At 27.2% G+C, this 19,707-nt stretch overlaps 1 long non-coding RNA gene across 1 annotated transcript; it reads left to right on the top strand.

Annotated features, from left to right (window-relative positions):
• The first annotated feature begins 294 nt into the window (after positions 1–294).
• Positions 295–5,140, top strand: LOC136084340 (uncharacterized). The gene is made up of 3 exons (XR_010640496.1): positions 295–1,904; positions 2,052–2,324; positions 4,623–5,140. It is a non-coding gene; the product is annotated as an uncharacterized LOC136084340 (long non-coding RNA).
• The last annotated feature ends 14,567 nt before the right edge of the window (positions 5,141–19,707 follow it).

Below are 19,707 nucleotides of genomic sequence, written 5' to 3'. Positions count from 1 at the left end.
TAATAAAATATGAGCATTTCTAGCTTATGAAAACAGAGCGTAATAATAATAATATTAAAAAATCATAACCAGTAAAAATACTCTTGTACAGTCATGTGTTTGAAATCGGTCTTTAATTTGCGTTGATACGTGAAATATATTTTAACAAGGTTTTTTTTTATAATATAGGTTCGAACTCTGATACTAACGATAATCAAATTATAAAATCAGTCTGTAAAATAAAGGCATTGCCCATTAAGTCACTATTTTCATTTGTTTCCAAAGCTAATAAGTATATTTGTTTGATGTCTCTAGAAAATCGAAAGCTTGTATGTGGGCCTGAGCCAAATCTGCGGAAACATATTTTTCATGTTCATAAAAAACCGGAAAACCTTTACAATTCTCAAAAAAAAAAATTGCTTAAGATCAATTCCTCGGAACATAGAAAAGAGATGAAATAGATGAAGCCATAATAAATTGCATTATTCAAGATAGCCGCCCTTTCAACGATTTTCATAAACCTGGTATGCAACTCCTTTTAAACACGCTTGCTCCGCATTACAAGCCATCATCGAAAGATAATATCTAATCGATTGAGAAAGTGGTACTATCAATACAAGAATGATCTTAAAGCTAGGCTTAAATCAGTTACCTACATAGCACTAGCAAAAAATTTGTGGAAAAATTGAGTTGGATCGTATTGGCTTTGTACAACAGCGCATTACTTAACAAAAAAGTTTAAATATAAATCAAAAATAGTTTGCTTTCATAGGTTTTACGGAAGGCAATTAAGTAATAAACTTACAGCATTTGTGCAAAAAGAAATTAATAAACTTGAAATTGAATCTAAAATTACAACTGACAACGCTGAAGATATTAAAAAGGCGATGGGATCTGTTGCTTTGCGACTTTCATGCATTTGTCATAATTTAAATATTGTTTTGAACCATGGAATCAAATTGTAGACTAAACCATCACATAACTTATTAGATAGCACAGCAGATGTAGATGAAGATCTTATATATTACAATAGTTATAATGAAAGCGATATCGAATCTAATGGAAATATTTTATCTGACGATCAAGAAGAAATTGCTAGCACTTATGACAAAGAAGACGTTAGCTCAGATGATGCAGAATGTAGCGAGGAGGAGGAGACGTCAGCCGACAAAACTGTTGATCAGATATTTATTTTTTCATCCAGCATATTATTCAAGTTAAGAAAAAAAATAGCTCTTGTTAAAAGATCCTCTGTTTTGCAATCATTTATTTTTTACTGAGATTAAAAAGCAGGGACTGGAATTAAAAAATTTATCGTCAGATTTTTATGTACGTTGAAACTCAATGTTTTTGATGATTGGTAAGATAATAAAAGCAAAATATGTTAATAATAAAATTACCATAAATCCTGGCACTATCGATGGGTTAACAGAAAAACAGATTAATAAACTCGAGAAACTAACTTTGTTATCAGATGATTGGAAGTTCCTCGATATTTTACATTATAATCTTGTTCCATTTTTAGAAGCAGCTAAACTTCTCTCGACAAAAAAACTTTCCAACACTTTCTTCGGCGAAATTTGTCCAAAATACGTTAATGAACTTTCTTGAAAATGAATCTTCAGCTATATGTTTTTTTTTACAACCATCTCCTACGGTGGAAAGAAAGAACATGTTACAAGCTAGTCTTCTCAAATTCATAAAGGTATACTTTGTTGAAAAGCTGTTTTTGAAACAAAAGCTGCAAAGTTTACTAACATGTTTCTTTGATTTGAGAACAAACGAGTGTCTTACAGAAAAAGAATATCAAGAAACAGAAAGCAAAATTAAGAAAAAAATTTCAAAGTCAGCACTCCGACAATATCCTCGAAGATCAACGCATACAAACATTTGTTTGCTAAATGAACAATATTATTCGAGAAGTGGTTAGTTATAAACCTGAAATTTACGTTTGTTAAAAAACATTATTTGTTTTTGAATTTATATATAAATTTTACTTTTTTTACATTTTCAGTGTTGTTAAAAAATAGATTACATTTTGACAAATATAAATACTTATCTTTCATTTTTAGATGTGATTGATTCAAGTATTGATTTGCAATTTTATGTTTCACCTGAAGTTCCTGTTAAACGCAAAAATGGGTTTGCTAAGCTTGCAACATTGGTGGTTTTAATCTGTGCGAAGAAAAAACACACTCAAAGCGAAATATGAAAGAAGAGTTATCTTTTTTCAATTACACTATAAAAGCAAAAGCTTGGAAACTCGATGAATTTTGGTACAAATATGAAGACGATATTCCAATGTTAAAATGTATTCCACAAAATAGAGTGCTCAATGTTCAAATGTAAATACTTGTTTTCATTTTTAAATGTGATTGATTCATATATATATATTTAGATGTGATTGATTCATATATACTTAAATAATTTTAAAATGTATTCTACAAAATAGAGTGCTCAATGTTCTTAAAAAAACAAAGCAATTATAAATTAGTAGAAAATCACTTAACGAAGCTTTTTCTCATTTATCACTGTTTTATCAATAAAGATTCATTAGAAAACCTTTTTTTCTGATGAGTCTTTATTGATGAAACATAGTGTTAAATGAGAAAAATTTTTGTTAGGTGATTTTCTACTAATTTATATATATATATATATATATATATATATATAAATATATATATATATATATATATATATATATATATATATATATATATATATATATATATATATATATATTCCATTTAACCACAGACTTCGTAAAATATTTAATAGAAACACAATCAAAATAAGTTATTCCTGCATGCCAAACATAAAATCCATTATTAACTCTCACAACAAAAGCATTTTACGTAAGGAGGCAAAAACTAATGAAATGAAATGCAACTGCATTGAAAAAACCAAATGTCCCATGAACAACCATTGCCTTTCCAACAACATTGTTTATCAGGCCACCATCTATTCAAATAATCCGGAATATAAAGAAAAAGTGTATTTTGGAATTAGCGAAACACCTTTTAAAGTTCGGTATGCAAACCACTTAAAATCTTTTAATGCAGTTAGATACAAGAATGATACAGAGCTATCTAAAGAAGTATGGAAATTAAAAGAAAATAACTTTACACCTTTTGTCAAATGGAGGATTGTTAAAAAATGCAAACCATGCAACCCAACATCAAGAGTTTGTAACCTTTGTTTGAACGAGAAGTTCCAAATTTTGATGTATAGAGGAGAAAACCTACTAAATACAAGAAGCGAAATAATATCGAAGTGCAGGCACAAAAATAAGTTCCTTATCTCCTCTTTTGATACCGAAGATTGATCCTGGTTGGTTTACGTCACGTTTACGTCACGTTATACTAAATTTACATATACGTTAAAATTTTGTTTCCATGGAGTCATTAGAACTCACGCCACCGTAATTCTAATTGTAATTTAACGTTTAATTTTTAATTTTGTAATATATGGCTGATGATTGCCGTTAGGCATGAAACTTAAAGTTCCATAATAAAAAGTTTTTTCTTTATCGTTTTTAACTATAATTATAAATCGCTCTGTTTAGAAATTTATATATAACCAAAATAAATTTCCTAAATATTGAGCACTTTAAACGAACAAGAGTTTTGTATTATTATAATACAACACTAAATCAAACGATATATGTATATATAAATATATATTTATATTTTATATTATATATATATAGATTTTCTACTAATTTATATATATATCTATATATATATATATATATATACATATATATATATACATATATATATATACATATATATATATATATATATATATATATATATATATATATATATATATATATGTGTGTGTGTGTATATATAAATATATATTTATATTTTTTATTATATATATGTATATAGTATATTTATATTTTATATTATAAATATGTATTTTATATTATATATATGTATATATCTATATATATATATATATATATATATATATATATATATATATATATATATATATATATATATATATATATATATATATATATATATATATATATATATATATATATCTATATCTATATATATATATATATATATATATATATATATATATATATATATATATATATATATATATATATATATATATATATATATATATATATATATAGATAGATAATAAGTAATTATAATTTTAATTTTGCAAAGAACTCTCTTAGTGACAAATACAGTATGCATATAAATGTTGTTGTGTTAATTCTTAGAGCTTTGCCACAACGTTCCATATCTGCTATATGCAACGTTGTTATTTGCTATATGCAAATAAATGGTGCCGTTACTCGCACAAAATGCGAGTGACGACACCATTGGCGTAGTTAAAGTAAATGCATGCGCATTTCAATTTTTATAAACTTTTTTTCTCCAAGAATATTTGTTATTACTTTGTGCATAAAAATCATATAAAAATGATATTTATTTGAAATCTGCTGAATCAGTTTGTTTGCAAAACAAAAGTTTCAAAATTATGCATACTGTTAAAATCTAAAATATATAGAATGTATTGAATAAAATTTAAAATAAACAAAATATATTGAATAAAATAATCAAATTTAGCACTTATATTGTTGAGAGAATTTAAAATTATCTACTTTTTAGCATTCTTTTATTTTGTTACCGAAACAGAGAGGAGACTGTGAACATGATGTGGCTTATGAATATAAAGTTGTTACAAAGAAATTGTACAAAAAATATCACATGGTACGAAAAAGCGGTTTCTTGATAATATGACCTTTGATCTTCTGCAATTTTCCCGCGTCCTATAAAAAATGCCGCTACTTAATCGTAATATATATGTATTTTTTGTATATCTCAAAATCTTTAAATATATTATTTGCTCAATAAACAATTTACTATATAAGTAAACGATTAAATATTATAAAAGCAGTCCATTATATTTCATGTTATTCTATCCTATATTCTGTTCACGGTTTATTATATATTACGAATTTTTAACTATTTTTAATTATGATACGATTTATATATATGAACACGATTTTAATTATTGTATATGCAGTTTATTATATTGCATATGTAAGATATTACTATATTTTGATCATGATTTATTAAATAACACGACTTTGTAATTACAAATGAACAAAATTAAAAAAAAAAAACATTGTTGTTTTTGTTTTTGCTTTTTTTATAAAGTACTATTTTTCTTCAGAATTAATGAAATTTAAAAAAAAAAAAACTTCTGTCACATATGGATTATTCAACAACGCGTCACCAAACGATAATAACAACAATTAGTAGAAAAAATAAACTTAATTGCACCGCTTTGAAATAATTCGTCTATAAAAATAATCTATAAAACTTTAACAATTTAAGAGTCATCTAAATAAATTTGTTTGCTCAACATACTTTTTTGCGGATTTTTGATTGGAATATATATAGTGACCGGAATATATATAGTGACCGAACTTTAGAAATGAAAGCTCGGTCAAACTAGCTATTCTCTTTTGGAAAAAAAAATTTTTTTTCTATATATTTCTGATAGCTTTTAATTCTTATTGTTTTACTTTTACAATATAAATTAATAATAGTCTGTATAATTCAGAAAAAAAAACTGTGATGAACAGTGACGGATGTTCATAAAATACAGTGATTCGTAAACGGGGAACGTCTTTTATATTTTAAAGGAATAAAAAAACCAATTAACCAATTTTAAAATTATATATATATATAAATATAAATATAAATATATATATATATATATATATATATATATATATATATATATATATATATATATATATATATATATATATATATATATATATTACTATTTTATTATTATTGATATTTTTATTTTTATTATTATTGTTATTGTTTTTATGTAAAACTAATTTTCATTTATACGTTTATACTTATGTCAAATAATAATGCTTTGCAAAAGTTTGTGATGATTGGAGGAATAAAACAGCCCCAAAATTTTTGCAACACCTGCCCCAAATGTGAGAGCAACAAGTTAAGAAAATATTTTTTTACTATTCTCAACTAAATTTATATTTTGCGATAAATTTTAAGCTTCATAGTATTATATCTTAGCGTTCAAACATTTTGACTGCACAAAGTTTGAACTTGAACCCCCCCTCCCCTCAAATTGAGGGATTGCAAATTTTATATGGTCATAATTTTTGAACGCTAAAAAATCATTTAATGAAACTTAAAATTTATCAACAAATATTAATTATCAACATATATCAACTTGTATATATATATATATATATATATATATATATATATATATATATATATATATATATATATATATATATATATATATATATATATATATATATATATATATTCTATTAAACACCCAATAATTACATAAATTATAGGTAAAAAATAAAATAATAAAGAAAATGCTATGTGTATTCTTGTACTGTTCTTGGAATGTTTTCTTCCATCAAAGTTCTAAATATGTCTTTGTTCCTTTAAATTCTATAATTGGACAGATCGTTTTAAAATTGCGGCGTCTTTGAGATAGCTAACTTTCAGATATGGAGCAAACACCAAAATGTTTATATGTTTATACTTATGTCAAATAAGGATGCTTTGCAAAAAATTGCGATGATTGGAGGCTGGGAACAAAAAAAACCCAAATTTTGTGCCCCCCCTGCCCCAAACGTGAGAGCAACAAGTTGATAAAATATTTTTTGTACTGTTCTCAACTAGACTTATATTCATCGATAAATTTTAAGTTTCATAGTATTATCTTTCAGTGTTCAAATATAATGACTATATAAAATTTATAACCCCCTCAAATTGAGGGGGGTTTAAACTTTATATGGTCATAACTTTTAAAAGCTAAAATATTTTACTATGAAATTTAAAATTTATCGATGAATATTAGTCTAATTAAAAACAGTACAAAAAATATTTTATCAACTTGTTGCTCTCACGTTTGGGGCAGGGGGGGGCACAAAAATTGGTGTTTTTTTGTTCCCAGCCTCCAATCATCGCGATTTTTTGCAAAACATCCTTATTTGACATAAGTATAAACATATAAATGTCTGGAGTTTGCTCCATGTCTGGAAGTTAGCTATCTCACTGTATATATATATATATATATATATATATATATATATATATATATATATATATATATATATATATATATATATGCAAGCAATTTGGTATTAATATGTTGCAATGTATGATCGAGGGCAATAAAATTAAAACTGCACACCTTAAGGAAGTGTTTGAAGCCAATGTCGCCGCAATTTTAAAACGATTTGTCCAATTATGGAATTTAATGGAACAAAGACATATTTAGAACTTTGATGGAAGAAAACATTCCAAGAACAGTACAAGAACACACATAGCATTTTCTTTATTTTTTTTTTACCAATAATTTATGTAATTATTGGGTGTTTAATAGAATATATATATATATATATATATATATATATATATATATATATATATATATATATATATATATATATATGTATATATATATATATATATATATATATATATATATATATATATATATATATATATATATATATATATATATATATATATATATATACAAGTTGATAAAATAATTTTTTACTATTCTCAACTAAATTAATATTTGTTGATAAATTTTAAGTTTCATTGAATGATTTTTTAGCGTTCAAAAATTATGACCATATAAAATTTGCAATCCCTCAATTTGAGGGGAGGGGGGGGGGGTTCAAGTTCAAACTTTGTGCAGTCAAAATGTTTGAACGCTAAGATATAATACTATGAAGCTTAAAATTTATCGCAAAATATAAATTTAGTTGAGAATAGTAAAAAAATATTTTCTTAACTTGTTGCTCTCACATTTGGGGCAGGTGTTGCAAAAATTTTGGGGCTGTTTTATTCCCAGCCTCCAATCATCACAAACTTTTGCAAAGCATTATTATTTGACATAAGTACAAACGTATAAATATTTGGAGTTTGACCTCAAACACCAAAAAATCCTGGATCCACCTGTGTATATATATATATATATATATATATATATATATATATATATATATATATATATATATATATATATATATATATATATATATATATTTTTATATATATATATATATATATATATATATATACAGAGGTGGATCCAGGATTTTTTGGTGTTTGAGGTCAAACTCCAAATGTTTATACGTTTATACTTATGTCAAATAATAATGCTTTGCAAAAGTTTGTGATGATTGGAGGCTGGGAATAAAACAGCCCCAAAATTTTTGCAACACCTGCCCCAAATGTGAGAGCAACAAGTTAAGAAAATATTTTTTTACTATTCTCAACTAAATTTATATTTTGCGATAAATTTTAAGCTTCATAGTATTATATCTTAGCGTTCAAACATTCATGAAAATTAGTTTTACATAAAAACAATAACAATAATAATAAAAATAAAAATATCAATAATAATAAAATAGTAATAATAACAATAATAAAACATTGATTTAACTTTTTTTATATATTCAACTTATATAAATGCAACTGCTTTTAACTAATGGCATCGGTTGATGTTAATTAAAAAAAAAAGGATGGCAGAAGAACTTAGACGATTTGGGTTTAACTACGCTCTTTAAATGTGAAACCTTCTTCAAAGTTTGAATTTATTCATAACCAATTAGATAATTTTAAAAGGTTTAATGACCTTAGCAACTATATTTCTTTTGATCCGTCAAGTTTATCTGAGGAAAATACAGATTTATTTAGAAGTTTATGTGAAATTTACAGTAGCGACAAAAATGCTAATAAAAGATGCATTCCTATAATTAGTTGACAAACAGATGACACCACGTATTCCTAATCTGTCTATACTATACAAAATTTTTTTGAGTCTTCTTGTTTTACGTGCTAATGATGAAAGATGTTTCTGTAGGCTAAAGACTATCAAAAATTATTTGCGATCAACAATGACATAGTGTTCCCCGGCGACCCTCAGGGTAAATTTTGATTTTTAAAATTTTTTATGTTCTAGACTATTTTTAAAATCAAAACTAACTGCTAAGCATATAAATTCCTGATTTATTGCTTTAAATATCTTTGAAAAAAGTGACGTCATTTACGCACTTTTTTTTATTCAGTATTTAAAGTAAATCATAAAAAAAAATTATTTTCATAAATAGTTTTACCGTTAACGGGAAATTAGGTTTATAATTTGTGTTGGAAGATTTTTGCATTTGTAGGAAATAGTCAAGTTATCCATATTAAATTAAAAACCTGACAAATAAAAAGTGAAAGCTATTTTATCAGATCAGATAAAATTTTGCTTCTAATAAAATCTAATAAATGATTTTTTTAGTTTTAAATTATTAAAAACTTTTTGGTAATTTTTTGTTTTGTCTAAAATTTTCTATATTTTAAAAAATTTAATAGTAGTTTTAAAAATCAGTTCGGTGAGAAATGACAGAATATTCAAACATAATTTGTGCATGCTGCTTGGAGATATTTGGTAAAAAAACTGACAAAGTTTTAAAAATAACTCCTAGGATAGAAAAATTTAAATTACATAAGCTTACATTTTATATAACTTGTAAAGTAAATTAAAAGTAATCTATATAAAATAAGTAAGTAAATTTACTTATATTCTACAATACCTTTTAGAGAGTCTTGTAGAACAGTAATGCAAAAAATTAAAGTCTGGAATTCAGACAAAGCTGAAACATAGCAATGAGAAGGCGCATACACCCATGAGAAAAGGCAGACTATTTGAAAGGCATAATTGGCATATTTATTAGTTCTTTTTACAGATTTTTTGCCTGAAAGTTTTATTTAAAAACTGAGGAAGGAAAGTTTAAACCAGTCCTTGATTATGGGAACTACAACCCCATGTCCCGTAGATTTAGGAGCTCCAAAACTTTTCAAGAAGATGATTTATTTTTGTAAGGCTTTTTCGCCACTTTAGTAAGAACAAAGGCCACCTGCTCAAAAGTATCCCTAGACTCTGCAAGTCTTAATCCGGCACTGTTTTAAGAACTACGGTGTTTTATGGGCTAGAAAAGTTTAGAACTATTTATGTAAATATCTTTTTCTGCGCTTAGTATCAGTGGCCTAACTACAGCAAGGCCAGTGTAAGCAATATTTACTGTCCCTCAAGCAATTAAGCCCAGGTCCGAAAAGTTTTGGAGCCTCCAGAAGTATTTAAAGTGTTTTTTTGTTGTTTTTTTTTTAGTAAAAGTTATTGTTCCAGAGTAACAGAAATTGAGCACCGGGACCAGTATGCCTACTGGCCAAAAATATTTTGTTACACTATGTAGTATACATATAACCGGAACTGTAGCTAAGCAATGAATATACGTATATTAAGAAATAAAACTTGCGATGATTGGAGCCTGGAAAAAAAAAACACTAAATTATTTACCATCTGTACCCCAAATGTGAGGGTATCAAATTAGTAACTTTTATTTTTATTTTTTTTACACTAAATTTAAGTCAACAGGTTTTAAAATTCAAAATTCAAAGGTTATGATTATATAAAGTTTACACCTAAACCGAATAAGGTAGTTGTTTCAACATTTTTCTAAACATTCTAATGTGATATAAACAAGAACATACTTAAGTTTGGCATCTTTTATTTACCAAAAGTATATTTATTAACCAAAATCATTGGTTTTTCATAATTATATTAATATCTGAGAGTTTACGCAAGTAGACATCATTTTATTATTGGTTACCATAAAGTCTTTAAATAAGTTCAATATGGTATATAAGACCTCATTTGTACGTAGCTATTAATAATACTGTAAGTTAAAAATGCTGCTGATTAAGTAGTTTTAATAGGTTTGGTGATAAAAGAAATCGCCGCATTTTCAAATTATGAAACCTTTTTATATCGCTTTTAACGTGGTAAAATACCACGAAATACTTGTATTTATATCAATTTAAAGTTAAATCTTGTATTTAGTTTAATTTATAGTTTTATGGATAATATTTTTTTAAACCATTTTATTTATATGTTAAAAAAAATACAACTATTCAAAATTTTTGTTATTTATGCAATATTTCTTCTATTATAGTATATTATTTTAGAAAAAGATTCACCTTTTTCGAATATACATACTAAAACAGGAGAATTTGGTATTTCTTCAGAAATACCAAATTCTCCTGTTTTAATAAACTTCAGAAAAACACATGACCATCAATTTTTAATGACAAGTTTTTAATGACTTTATTATGTATGGATATTTAGGGGCTTGTCAATAAGACTATTTTTGTCTTCTTCTTTTCCCAGCTTTTCGTATATTTTACAAAAGAAAATTAATAATTTGTAACGGCAAATTTAGAAAAATAAAAATTTATAAAAAAACTAAAAACCATCACAAGGGTGGTCCATTTTAAACTTTTTTTTGAAACTTTTATCGGGGTTTTTACCAGTAATAAAATTTGATCTTAAAACCTTAAATAAAATTTTTTTTCGAATTTAGGACAACTTTTAGATCCCCCACAAAACATGGAAGTTAAAATAACGTATTGCGCAAGTGTTGCACAATTTGTTAATCAACTAATTGTTTTAGTTACTTAGTGGGGTTTACACAATTTAATTATTAACCATTAGAAAACAATTATACAAAATTTTATTAATTTACGACTATTTGTACACATCCCATAAAAGATTTATTGAAATATTAATAAATATACAATTAATAACGTCAAAGAAAAAAAAAAGGTTTTTCTTCGCCAAATAATAATTGGTCTTGGTTAGTTTATAAGTTTCTGACACATCATAGTCTTTTCTGCATAACTCATACAGTCGTCGAACAAGTAAAAAAACTACTAGCTCCTCAGATAAGTATCTAAGATGGTGATTGATGGTTTCCTCAGCTCTTTCAAGGTTGATTTAAATTTCCTCATTAAATAAAAAAAATGTAGGTCATTAGCTGGGGCAGCAGAAGTAATAGCAGATTAAAGAAAGTACTTTGCGTAACAAAGACAAATGTACTCAGCCATCCTCTCAACCTTTCTTGCTTCTTCATCAGTAAGTAGGTAGTAGGAATATTTTTGTATAATAAATGGCTTTTGACATCCACCTTGCATGATGATCAGAAACAGCATACCGAATGCAGAAACCTCTTTTAATATGTCCATCGAAAAAAAATAGAGTAAGCTCCACTAGTTCGCAATAGTCCTCACGAGGAAATATTTTTCTCTCCAAGCAATCCATTGCCCATTTCTTTACTTAAACTATTTTGGTCATGAGGCCATTCCACACTCACTGCTTGATTCTAGGGGTTTTAGGTTGAATTTCAAGAGACATGAGGTTTTTCTTCAGATTCTAATAATATATATATGTACGAGCTGGAATGTGTTGAAAATAAAATCGAAAGCATTCCTTCTTTGCCCAAAATTGATATTTTCTGAAATCCAGAAATTAGCGTTTAAAAAACAATATTAACTTAATTATTTAAGCTTACTTTTATTACAAAAATCATAGAAAGTCACGTGATATTTTATTTATTTTGTCTTCAAAATGTAGTTAACTTAATATATAATAATACCTTAAATAGTTTCACTAATAAAGCTCTTAAAGCGGTTGATGACTTGCTTAGAAATATTGTAAAAAATTTTACAACTTTTTTTATTTTATTTTGTAAAAGTTTTAACTATTTTTTATAACATTTTTAATTAACAAACATTTATTTTAAATAACAATAAAAGTAGATAAATTTACATATCAAATGGCTCATCTTTTAAGGAAAAAAAATTATAATGAGTATAGAGATTCAGTTTGTTTTTGTTACTGTAACAAAACAGACAACCACTCTCTTTGCAGTATGCCATCATTGGTGATACTAGTTCGAGACTATGCACGCGAAGGGCTCAGTTTTGATATAAATACATTTTCTACTGGACTTTGTTGCCGTTGCAAAAATGCTCTCTATGCCAAAAAGGTTTTTATATTTTATTAATATTTTATTATATTTATAAAATTTTTTCTAAAATATTTTACTAAAAACACAAACAATCTTGCTCACAGCAAGGAAAGTCTGTAAAATTGATAGAAGAGGTTTGGAAAAGTGGAAGAAAGTTATAAACGTAGGAAGGATTGCTCCAAGTGGGATTCAATGCTTATGTCCAATTTGTTGTATGGTATCAGACAAGCGCAGCCACAAGATTTTTAACTTAAGAGATTGTATCATTGAGCCAATTGAAAATCTCTGCATTGAAAGATTAAACTCATTCTGCACAAATTGTTTCCAACTAGTTGGAAAGGGCATTAGGGATCCAGGCACGAGAACATTAGCTGTTCAAAATGCTAAGAATCTTATTCTATCCAAGAATCAAAATATGTCAGAACAAATAACCTCAACTGTTTTAAAGATTCTAGTTAAGAATGAAAATGCCTTACAACTATCCACTGGTAAATTTTTTATTTATTTTCTTATTTATTTATAATGACTGTATGCAATATTTTATTCTAATTTTAGGAGGATCACTTCTACCTGGAGTACTAAAACCAAAGCTCCAAAAAAACAAAGTAGTCTCTACTGATACAATATTTGATATCAAGAAAAATCATGATCTGCCTAAAAATGTTGTTCGTGATATTCATAGAGATATACGAAAAGATCTTGGTCGTTTAGGTGTCTAAATATTTTATAACATAATTTAAACGGCAGTACAATAATTTTTTGTTTCTAAAAATTTAAAATATTTAATATATCACATTGTTTACAGTATGGTATTTCACAATTAGGTGTTGAAAAGAATTCAATTGCTACGGTTATGAAGCGGTCTCATGCTCTAGATAAGTTTTACAGTTACAAAAAAGTTGTTTTTTTATATGGAAAGGAAGATGAACTTAAAAACTCAGCGTTGAAAGATGTTGTATGCATTGAAGACCTCACCAGACTTGGTGAGGTCTTCAATGTATACAACATCCCTACGTGGATTAGATCCTATGAAAGCCATTTTTAGAGTTGGAATTGACGGAGGGCAGGGTTCAGTGAAGGTTTAGTAACTTAACCTACTTTATATTACTCAAATAAAAGTAATAAAATTAGAATTATTAATCAATTGTGATTAATTTTCAGATTGTAATGAATATTTTTGAAGAAACAAAGTTAGAGGAGCAAAATAGAAACGAGAAGGATTTAGGAGTGAACAAGGTAACAATTCTGGCTTTGGCACGTAACGTCAAGGAGAATAACCATAATCTTGGTATGCTTGCTAAATTATTTAATTTAAATCAGCTCAAATTTTTTGTGCCTTCTGACCTAAAGTTCATAAACGTACTTCTTGGCATATCAGTAAGAAATTTTGCTTTATTTTATTAATTTTTACAAGTAGCTATTAAGACATTAAATCTCAGAATAATAAAATAATTTATTATAGAGTTATGGTGGAAAACATGGTTGTTGTTACTGTACTGGTACAATAAGCTCATCAGGTGACTTAAGAACGTTTGCCTCCTTAAGTTCAGATTACTATCTATACCAAGATGCAGAATATCCTTATAAGACTACGCAATTATTCAATAATGTTATTAGCCCATGTTTGCTTGAGAAAGATCCTAGAAAATTTATTCTTGATACCATTCCTCCTCCGGAACTTCATATATATGAGCTGATATATAATTTTGTAACAAACATTGTTGACATTCTTTTAGTTAATTAGGGCCTGAAATCCTTTTTGGACAAAAATACTGTAATGTGGCATGGTTATAATGGTTGCAGATTGGATGGACCCAACTGTGGTAAAGTTCTCAAATTAATAGATGAAATGATGCTGGTAACACCAATTTATTTATACTCTTGCGTTGAAACCCTGCAGAAGTTTAGAACAGGTAACAGTTATATATATATTCTAATCATATACTTAAAATTTTTCAGTTGCAAAAAGTTGTTTTGGCATGATGCTAAAACCTTCATACAGTAAGGAAAAAAAAGTTTTTGATTTTATTTTATTTTGCTTTGAAACCTGTAATGTATATAGCGGTCCCAAAAATAGTAATTCTAGTTGCACGTAAGTCGTAAAGTCATCAAATCATTAAAGGTATTATTATATATTAAATTAACCACATTTTGAAGACAAAGATAATGGTCATGAGGGTTTCAATTATTTTGTTAATGAGAGTTAAAATAATACAAATAATATTGTTTTTTAAGAACTATTTTCTGGATTTCGGAAAATATCAATTTTGGACTAAGAAGGAACGCTTTCGATTTTGATTTTAACACATTTCCGCTCGTTCATATTCATATTAAATGAATCTGAAGAAAAACCTCATGTCTTTTGAAATTCAACCTAAAACCCTTATAATCAAGCAGTGCACTCTAAGTTCTTGTATATTCTTGTTAAGGTTTAAAATTCTTCTTTAAACTTTTTAAACAACTGAACTCTTGGTGATTCGTTCGAACTACAAATAGCATTGGATATTGCTTTTATAAAGAGCTCTGAATTATGATGTGTACATTCAAGTCGGAGTAGAGAACGACCAATTTGCTTCTCAATTAGAATTGCAGCTCCATTATATGCTCCACTGTTTTCAGATGTTGTATCAAAGACAAGTGCAACAACAGATGCTCTTAATTGTCATTTATAAATTAGGTTCATCACTGAACATCATTGCGTTTCCGTCAGCAATTTTAGGAGTACCTAGCAGTTTAGGAGGTAGCCCTGCATACACAGCAAGATGCTCTTCCTTTTTTCAGTAGCTTGCTTGAAAGTTTTTCCATCCCAATGAATTTCTAAATATTCAGGAGAAATTCAAGTTTCTTCAATTAATTTAGCTTCTTCAATTCTGTTAGCTGATCTTGCTCTTTGAATTGATGATTTAGAAAGTGTAACACCATTTAAAGCTGCTCCACCTAATGCTAAAGTCTTTCCCAAAATAAGTATCTGTTGTCTTTCACTAATACCGGATCCATCAGCAACTGTACACGTTTCTTTTAATAGTTCTCTTTTTGAAATTTTCATTGTTATCGCTGATTTGCAATGATGTTTTTTTTTCTCTTTCACTGAAAAACTTTTATCTCTTTCATCTTCTTCCGTAATATCTGAAGAAAATTTTTCGCCCTCGTTGACTTCATTATTATCAGTAATGGTTAAACATTTGAGTTGCTGTTTCTTAATATGAAGCAAATCATTTCTTTTATTTCTTTCCTGATACTGTAGTTTGATGAAGCGTTGCCGCTCTTTTTCAGCAAGTATTTTGTCAACTTCAGCCATTGAGCCCACTTGAAGAATCTTTCGATGACTTTTTAGAAATTTACAGTCGATAAGCCACTCATCGTTATCAGAGTGTTTCAGCAATGTGTAAGTGTCTGTATGTGATATATCAAACAGACTGTCCAGTTTAACTGTAAAAGATGCAGCTTTTTGTTTTACTTTTCTTTCTTGTCTTCTGCTTTCAGGAATTTTTTTCAGTGTCTCATATGCTTTTACCAAATAGACAATCTGATCAGCACAGTCTTTCTTGTTATGCTTTGTTGGAATACGAGCAGGTAACCAAAAGTTTTCTTTTCTAGGATTGTTTTCTTTCTCAAAATAATATTCTTGCAACATAGGTCTTTCAATGGTAGCTTTGCTCTTTTAAAGTTTTCTAAGGAAAAACCAACAATCCAATTATTTAAACGAGAAGAACGTCTGCTTTTTTTATCGGCAATATTTTTGTTTATAGCAACAGCTGGAATATTTATCGAATGTACTCAACGTTTTTTTCCTGATCTAAGTACTGACTCTTCTGCATCAATAAATACATTATTTCCAAAACTTTTATTAGGTCTACCAATCTTCTTTAGTATGGGAGCCATTGTCGTGGTTTAATACAAGACTGAAGGTTGTAATATAAGTGCTGTTATTGACTATACGTTTAGATATTACTTTGCAACATTAAAATGACACAGAATAAGGTTCATTTAAAACGTTGTAAATTCAACTTATTATCGTTGCGGCACGACATAAACTTATTATCGTTGCGGCATTTAAGAACTATTGTTGTCTCAAGAGAATTAAGGCTTAATGACTTCCTTAAATGCAGTTTCACAATATTAAATTCATAATGGAACGAAGGTATCGATATTATATGTTTGAAATATGCTATATTAAATAAATTCAAATAAAAACAAAAACAAAAAATATGCTATATTAAATAAGTTCAAATAAAAACAAAAACAAAAAATATGCTATATTAAATAAATTCAAATAAAAACAAAAACAAAAAATATGCTATATTAAATAAATTCAAATAAAAACAAAAACAAAAAATATGCTATATTAAATAAATTCAAATAAAAACAAAAACAAAAAATATGCTATATTAAATAAATTCAAATAAAAACAAAAATTAAAAATATGCTATATTAAATAAGTTCAAATAAGCAGTTGTTGTGACTATAAAAAGTTTTAAATTTTTCTTAAGTTTCTTAAGTATATTTTTACTTATTTTAACTTAAGTTTTTTTTTTAAAATTAATCGTGATGTTATTTACATCAGTTATTTAAAGTTTTTTTTTAAAAGACTGTCTGGTTTAATATTCTTGCTTTGGAAATGGTTCTACATTTTGCAATTTTATTCTAAGTTTTGGCTTCCTTAATTCAGCGTGGTTGGTAAAAACCAAAATAAAAGTTATTTCTGGAAATGAAACTAGAATAATTGTTAGATAATAGAATAATAGAGGAATAATTGTTGTCTGGAATAGACTAATTGAATTTAGTTCATTCATGACGACAGTTTTATGAATAGCTATTAATAAATAAACAAAAAAAAAATTTTTTATTTCTGTTAGAGTGGTTATTACGACCAAGGCTGACCAGGGCTGTCTCGAACGAGAGTGGGGGTGGGGGTGGGGATGTTGTATCCCCCTTCCCCAAAGCTGTTACATATGCATTTGAGTTAGCACATTTGTACATTTAGTTGGCAAGTTTTAAAGTATAGTTGGCAAATATCAAATATCGAGGACGCTTTTTTTTGTGTGCGTGTGTGTCTCTAGTTGGCAAAAAACACATACGGCCCCCCTCAACAAGAGATCTCTTCGGGACGACTCTGACAACAACCACGCTGAATAACAAAAGCGAAAAGTAGCAGCATAACTACAAATATGCCCGACTCCTTTACGGTAAATTTTTATCAGGGCCACTAACTTATTTCCTCCTGAAAAAAATTTTCACTAAAACATATGAATCAAAAAAATATTTTCAAAGCTTTACTGCAAAAAATCTTTCATTCTAAAAAGTTTTAAACCCCAACTTTAAAGGAGAAAAAAACTTTAGAGAAATAAAATAAGGGTACGACCCCCTCGCCCAGGAAACAAATTTAATATGCATGTTCATTGGGACTACACAAATGCTGTCAAGATAAAGTAAAATCAAAGTAAAGTCTGAAAGATAAATTAAAATAAAATAAATAAAAAAGATTCAAAAAAGTGAAATTCTCCAGTTAGCTCTGAAAACAATTTCAACATGTAAGTTTCAGAGCTTTAGCTAGTCTGGAAGGTAGTGAAAAATCAATCGCAAGATTCCGGGACAAGTTATAGACGATAAACAACTTGTGAAATCAAGCTAAACTAACGTTTGAAAAAAAAATTAAAAGTTTATTCTAAAGCACTATTTTTAATTAAATAAAATTTTATTTTTCTAATCATCTTTGTGCGGGTTGGACACTAATGCAACAAAAAGTAAGTTATTAAGGTGCCCACAACCTAAAGTAGAAGATTGAACAGCTTTCCTTACCACCTTTTTTCAAATAGATTATATATGATAAAACGCTATAAAAGATTATATCTGATAAACAATCCTTTAATCATATTAGTTATATCAGATAGTTTAAATGACTTATAATTTTTTGAAAACTGTTTTAGCAGTCGTTGCCCTTGCGGATACCAAAAACAAGATATTGCGTCATATTGCCCTAACAAAATACTTGATTGAAAAGGTAAATACAAAGAAAAAAAATGGAGAAAAAGGGCGTTCTAACGAACAGTGACTTAGTCAAGGTTTACCATGCATGAATTACCCATAGCTTAGAAATTATGTCCGCTTTTCCCCTTCCACCCACCGATAAAGTTTCATTATGGCTACTAAGTAATTTCTGCTAAACAAAAATTAAATAAAAAATAAAAAATCAATGATTATTTAGTAGCCCCTAAAAGCACTCATGCGACAGGGAGCCCGTCTCTACACTACTGGTATGCGCGCGTGTTGGCTATATTTGTCCCAAATTATAATAGAATTACCCTTTACAATATACGTGAAAAAATATCCTTTCCCGATGCCCCACCACAAACATTGCCCACATACATCATAGAAATACCTAATGTTTTACCCAGAAGTGCTCTCAAACAGGCAATAGATTTGAATAACACTACATATCTCAAAATCTATTTTAAATCAACATTAATTGGCTGTTTTTTGAGAAAGTAAATAATATAACTTACATTTTACTTACTTACTAAGTAAAGTATGAAATTTCAAAGAAATAAGTTACTTTTTTTTGTAAAAGTAAATAACAAGTTTTTTCAAATTACTTTTATGTAAGCTGTTTTTGTTAATTAGTTACTTTTATACGTAAAATTAATTAGCTGTTATGATGTAGTTTTATTTTACTTTGTAAAGTAAGTGTTATGTCTTTTAAATATTATATTTAAGTAAGTTTATTTCATAAATAATTTTTTTTACATTTAAAATGTAAATTACATTTCGATGTAAATTTTTTACATGATTATAACCAGAATTACTTTTTA

Source organism: Hydra vulgaris, chromosome 08 (assembly GCF_038396675.1).
Source record: "Hydra vulgaris chromosome 08, alternate assembly HydraT2T_AEP".
Taxonomy (NCBI): domain Eukaryota; kingdom Metazoa; phylum Cnidaria; class Hydrozoa; order Anthoathecata; family Hydridae; genus Hydra; species Hydra vulgaris.
The sequence above is the reverse complement of the archived record's forward strand: the minus strand, read 5'-3'. Positions and strand labels throughout refer to the sequence as shown.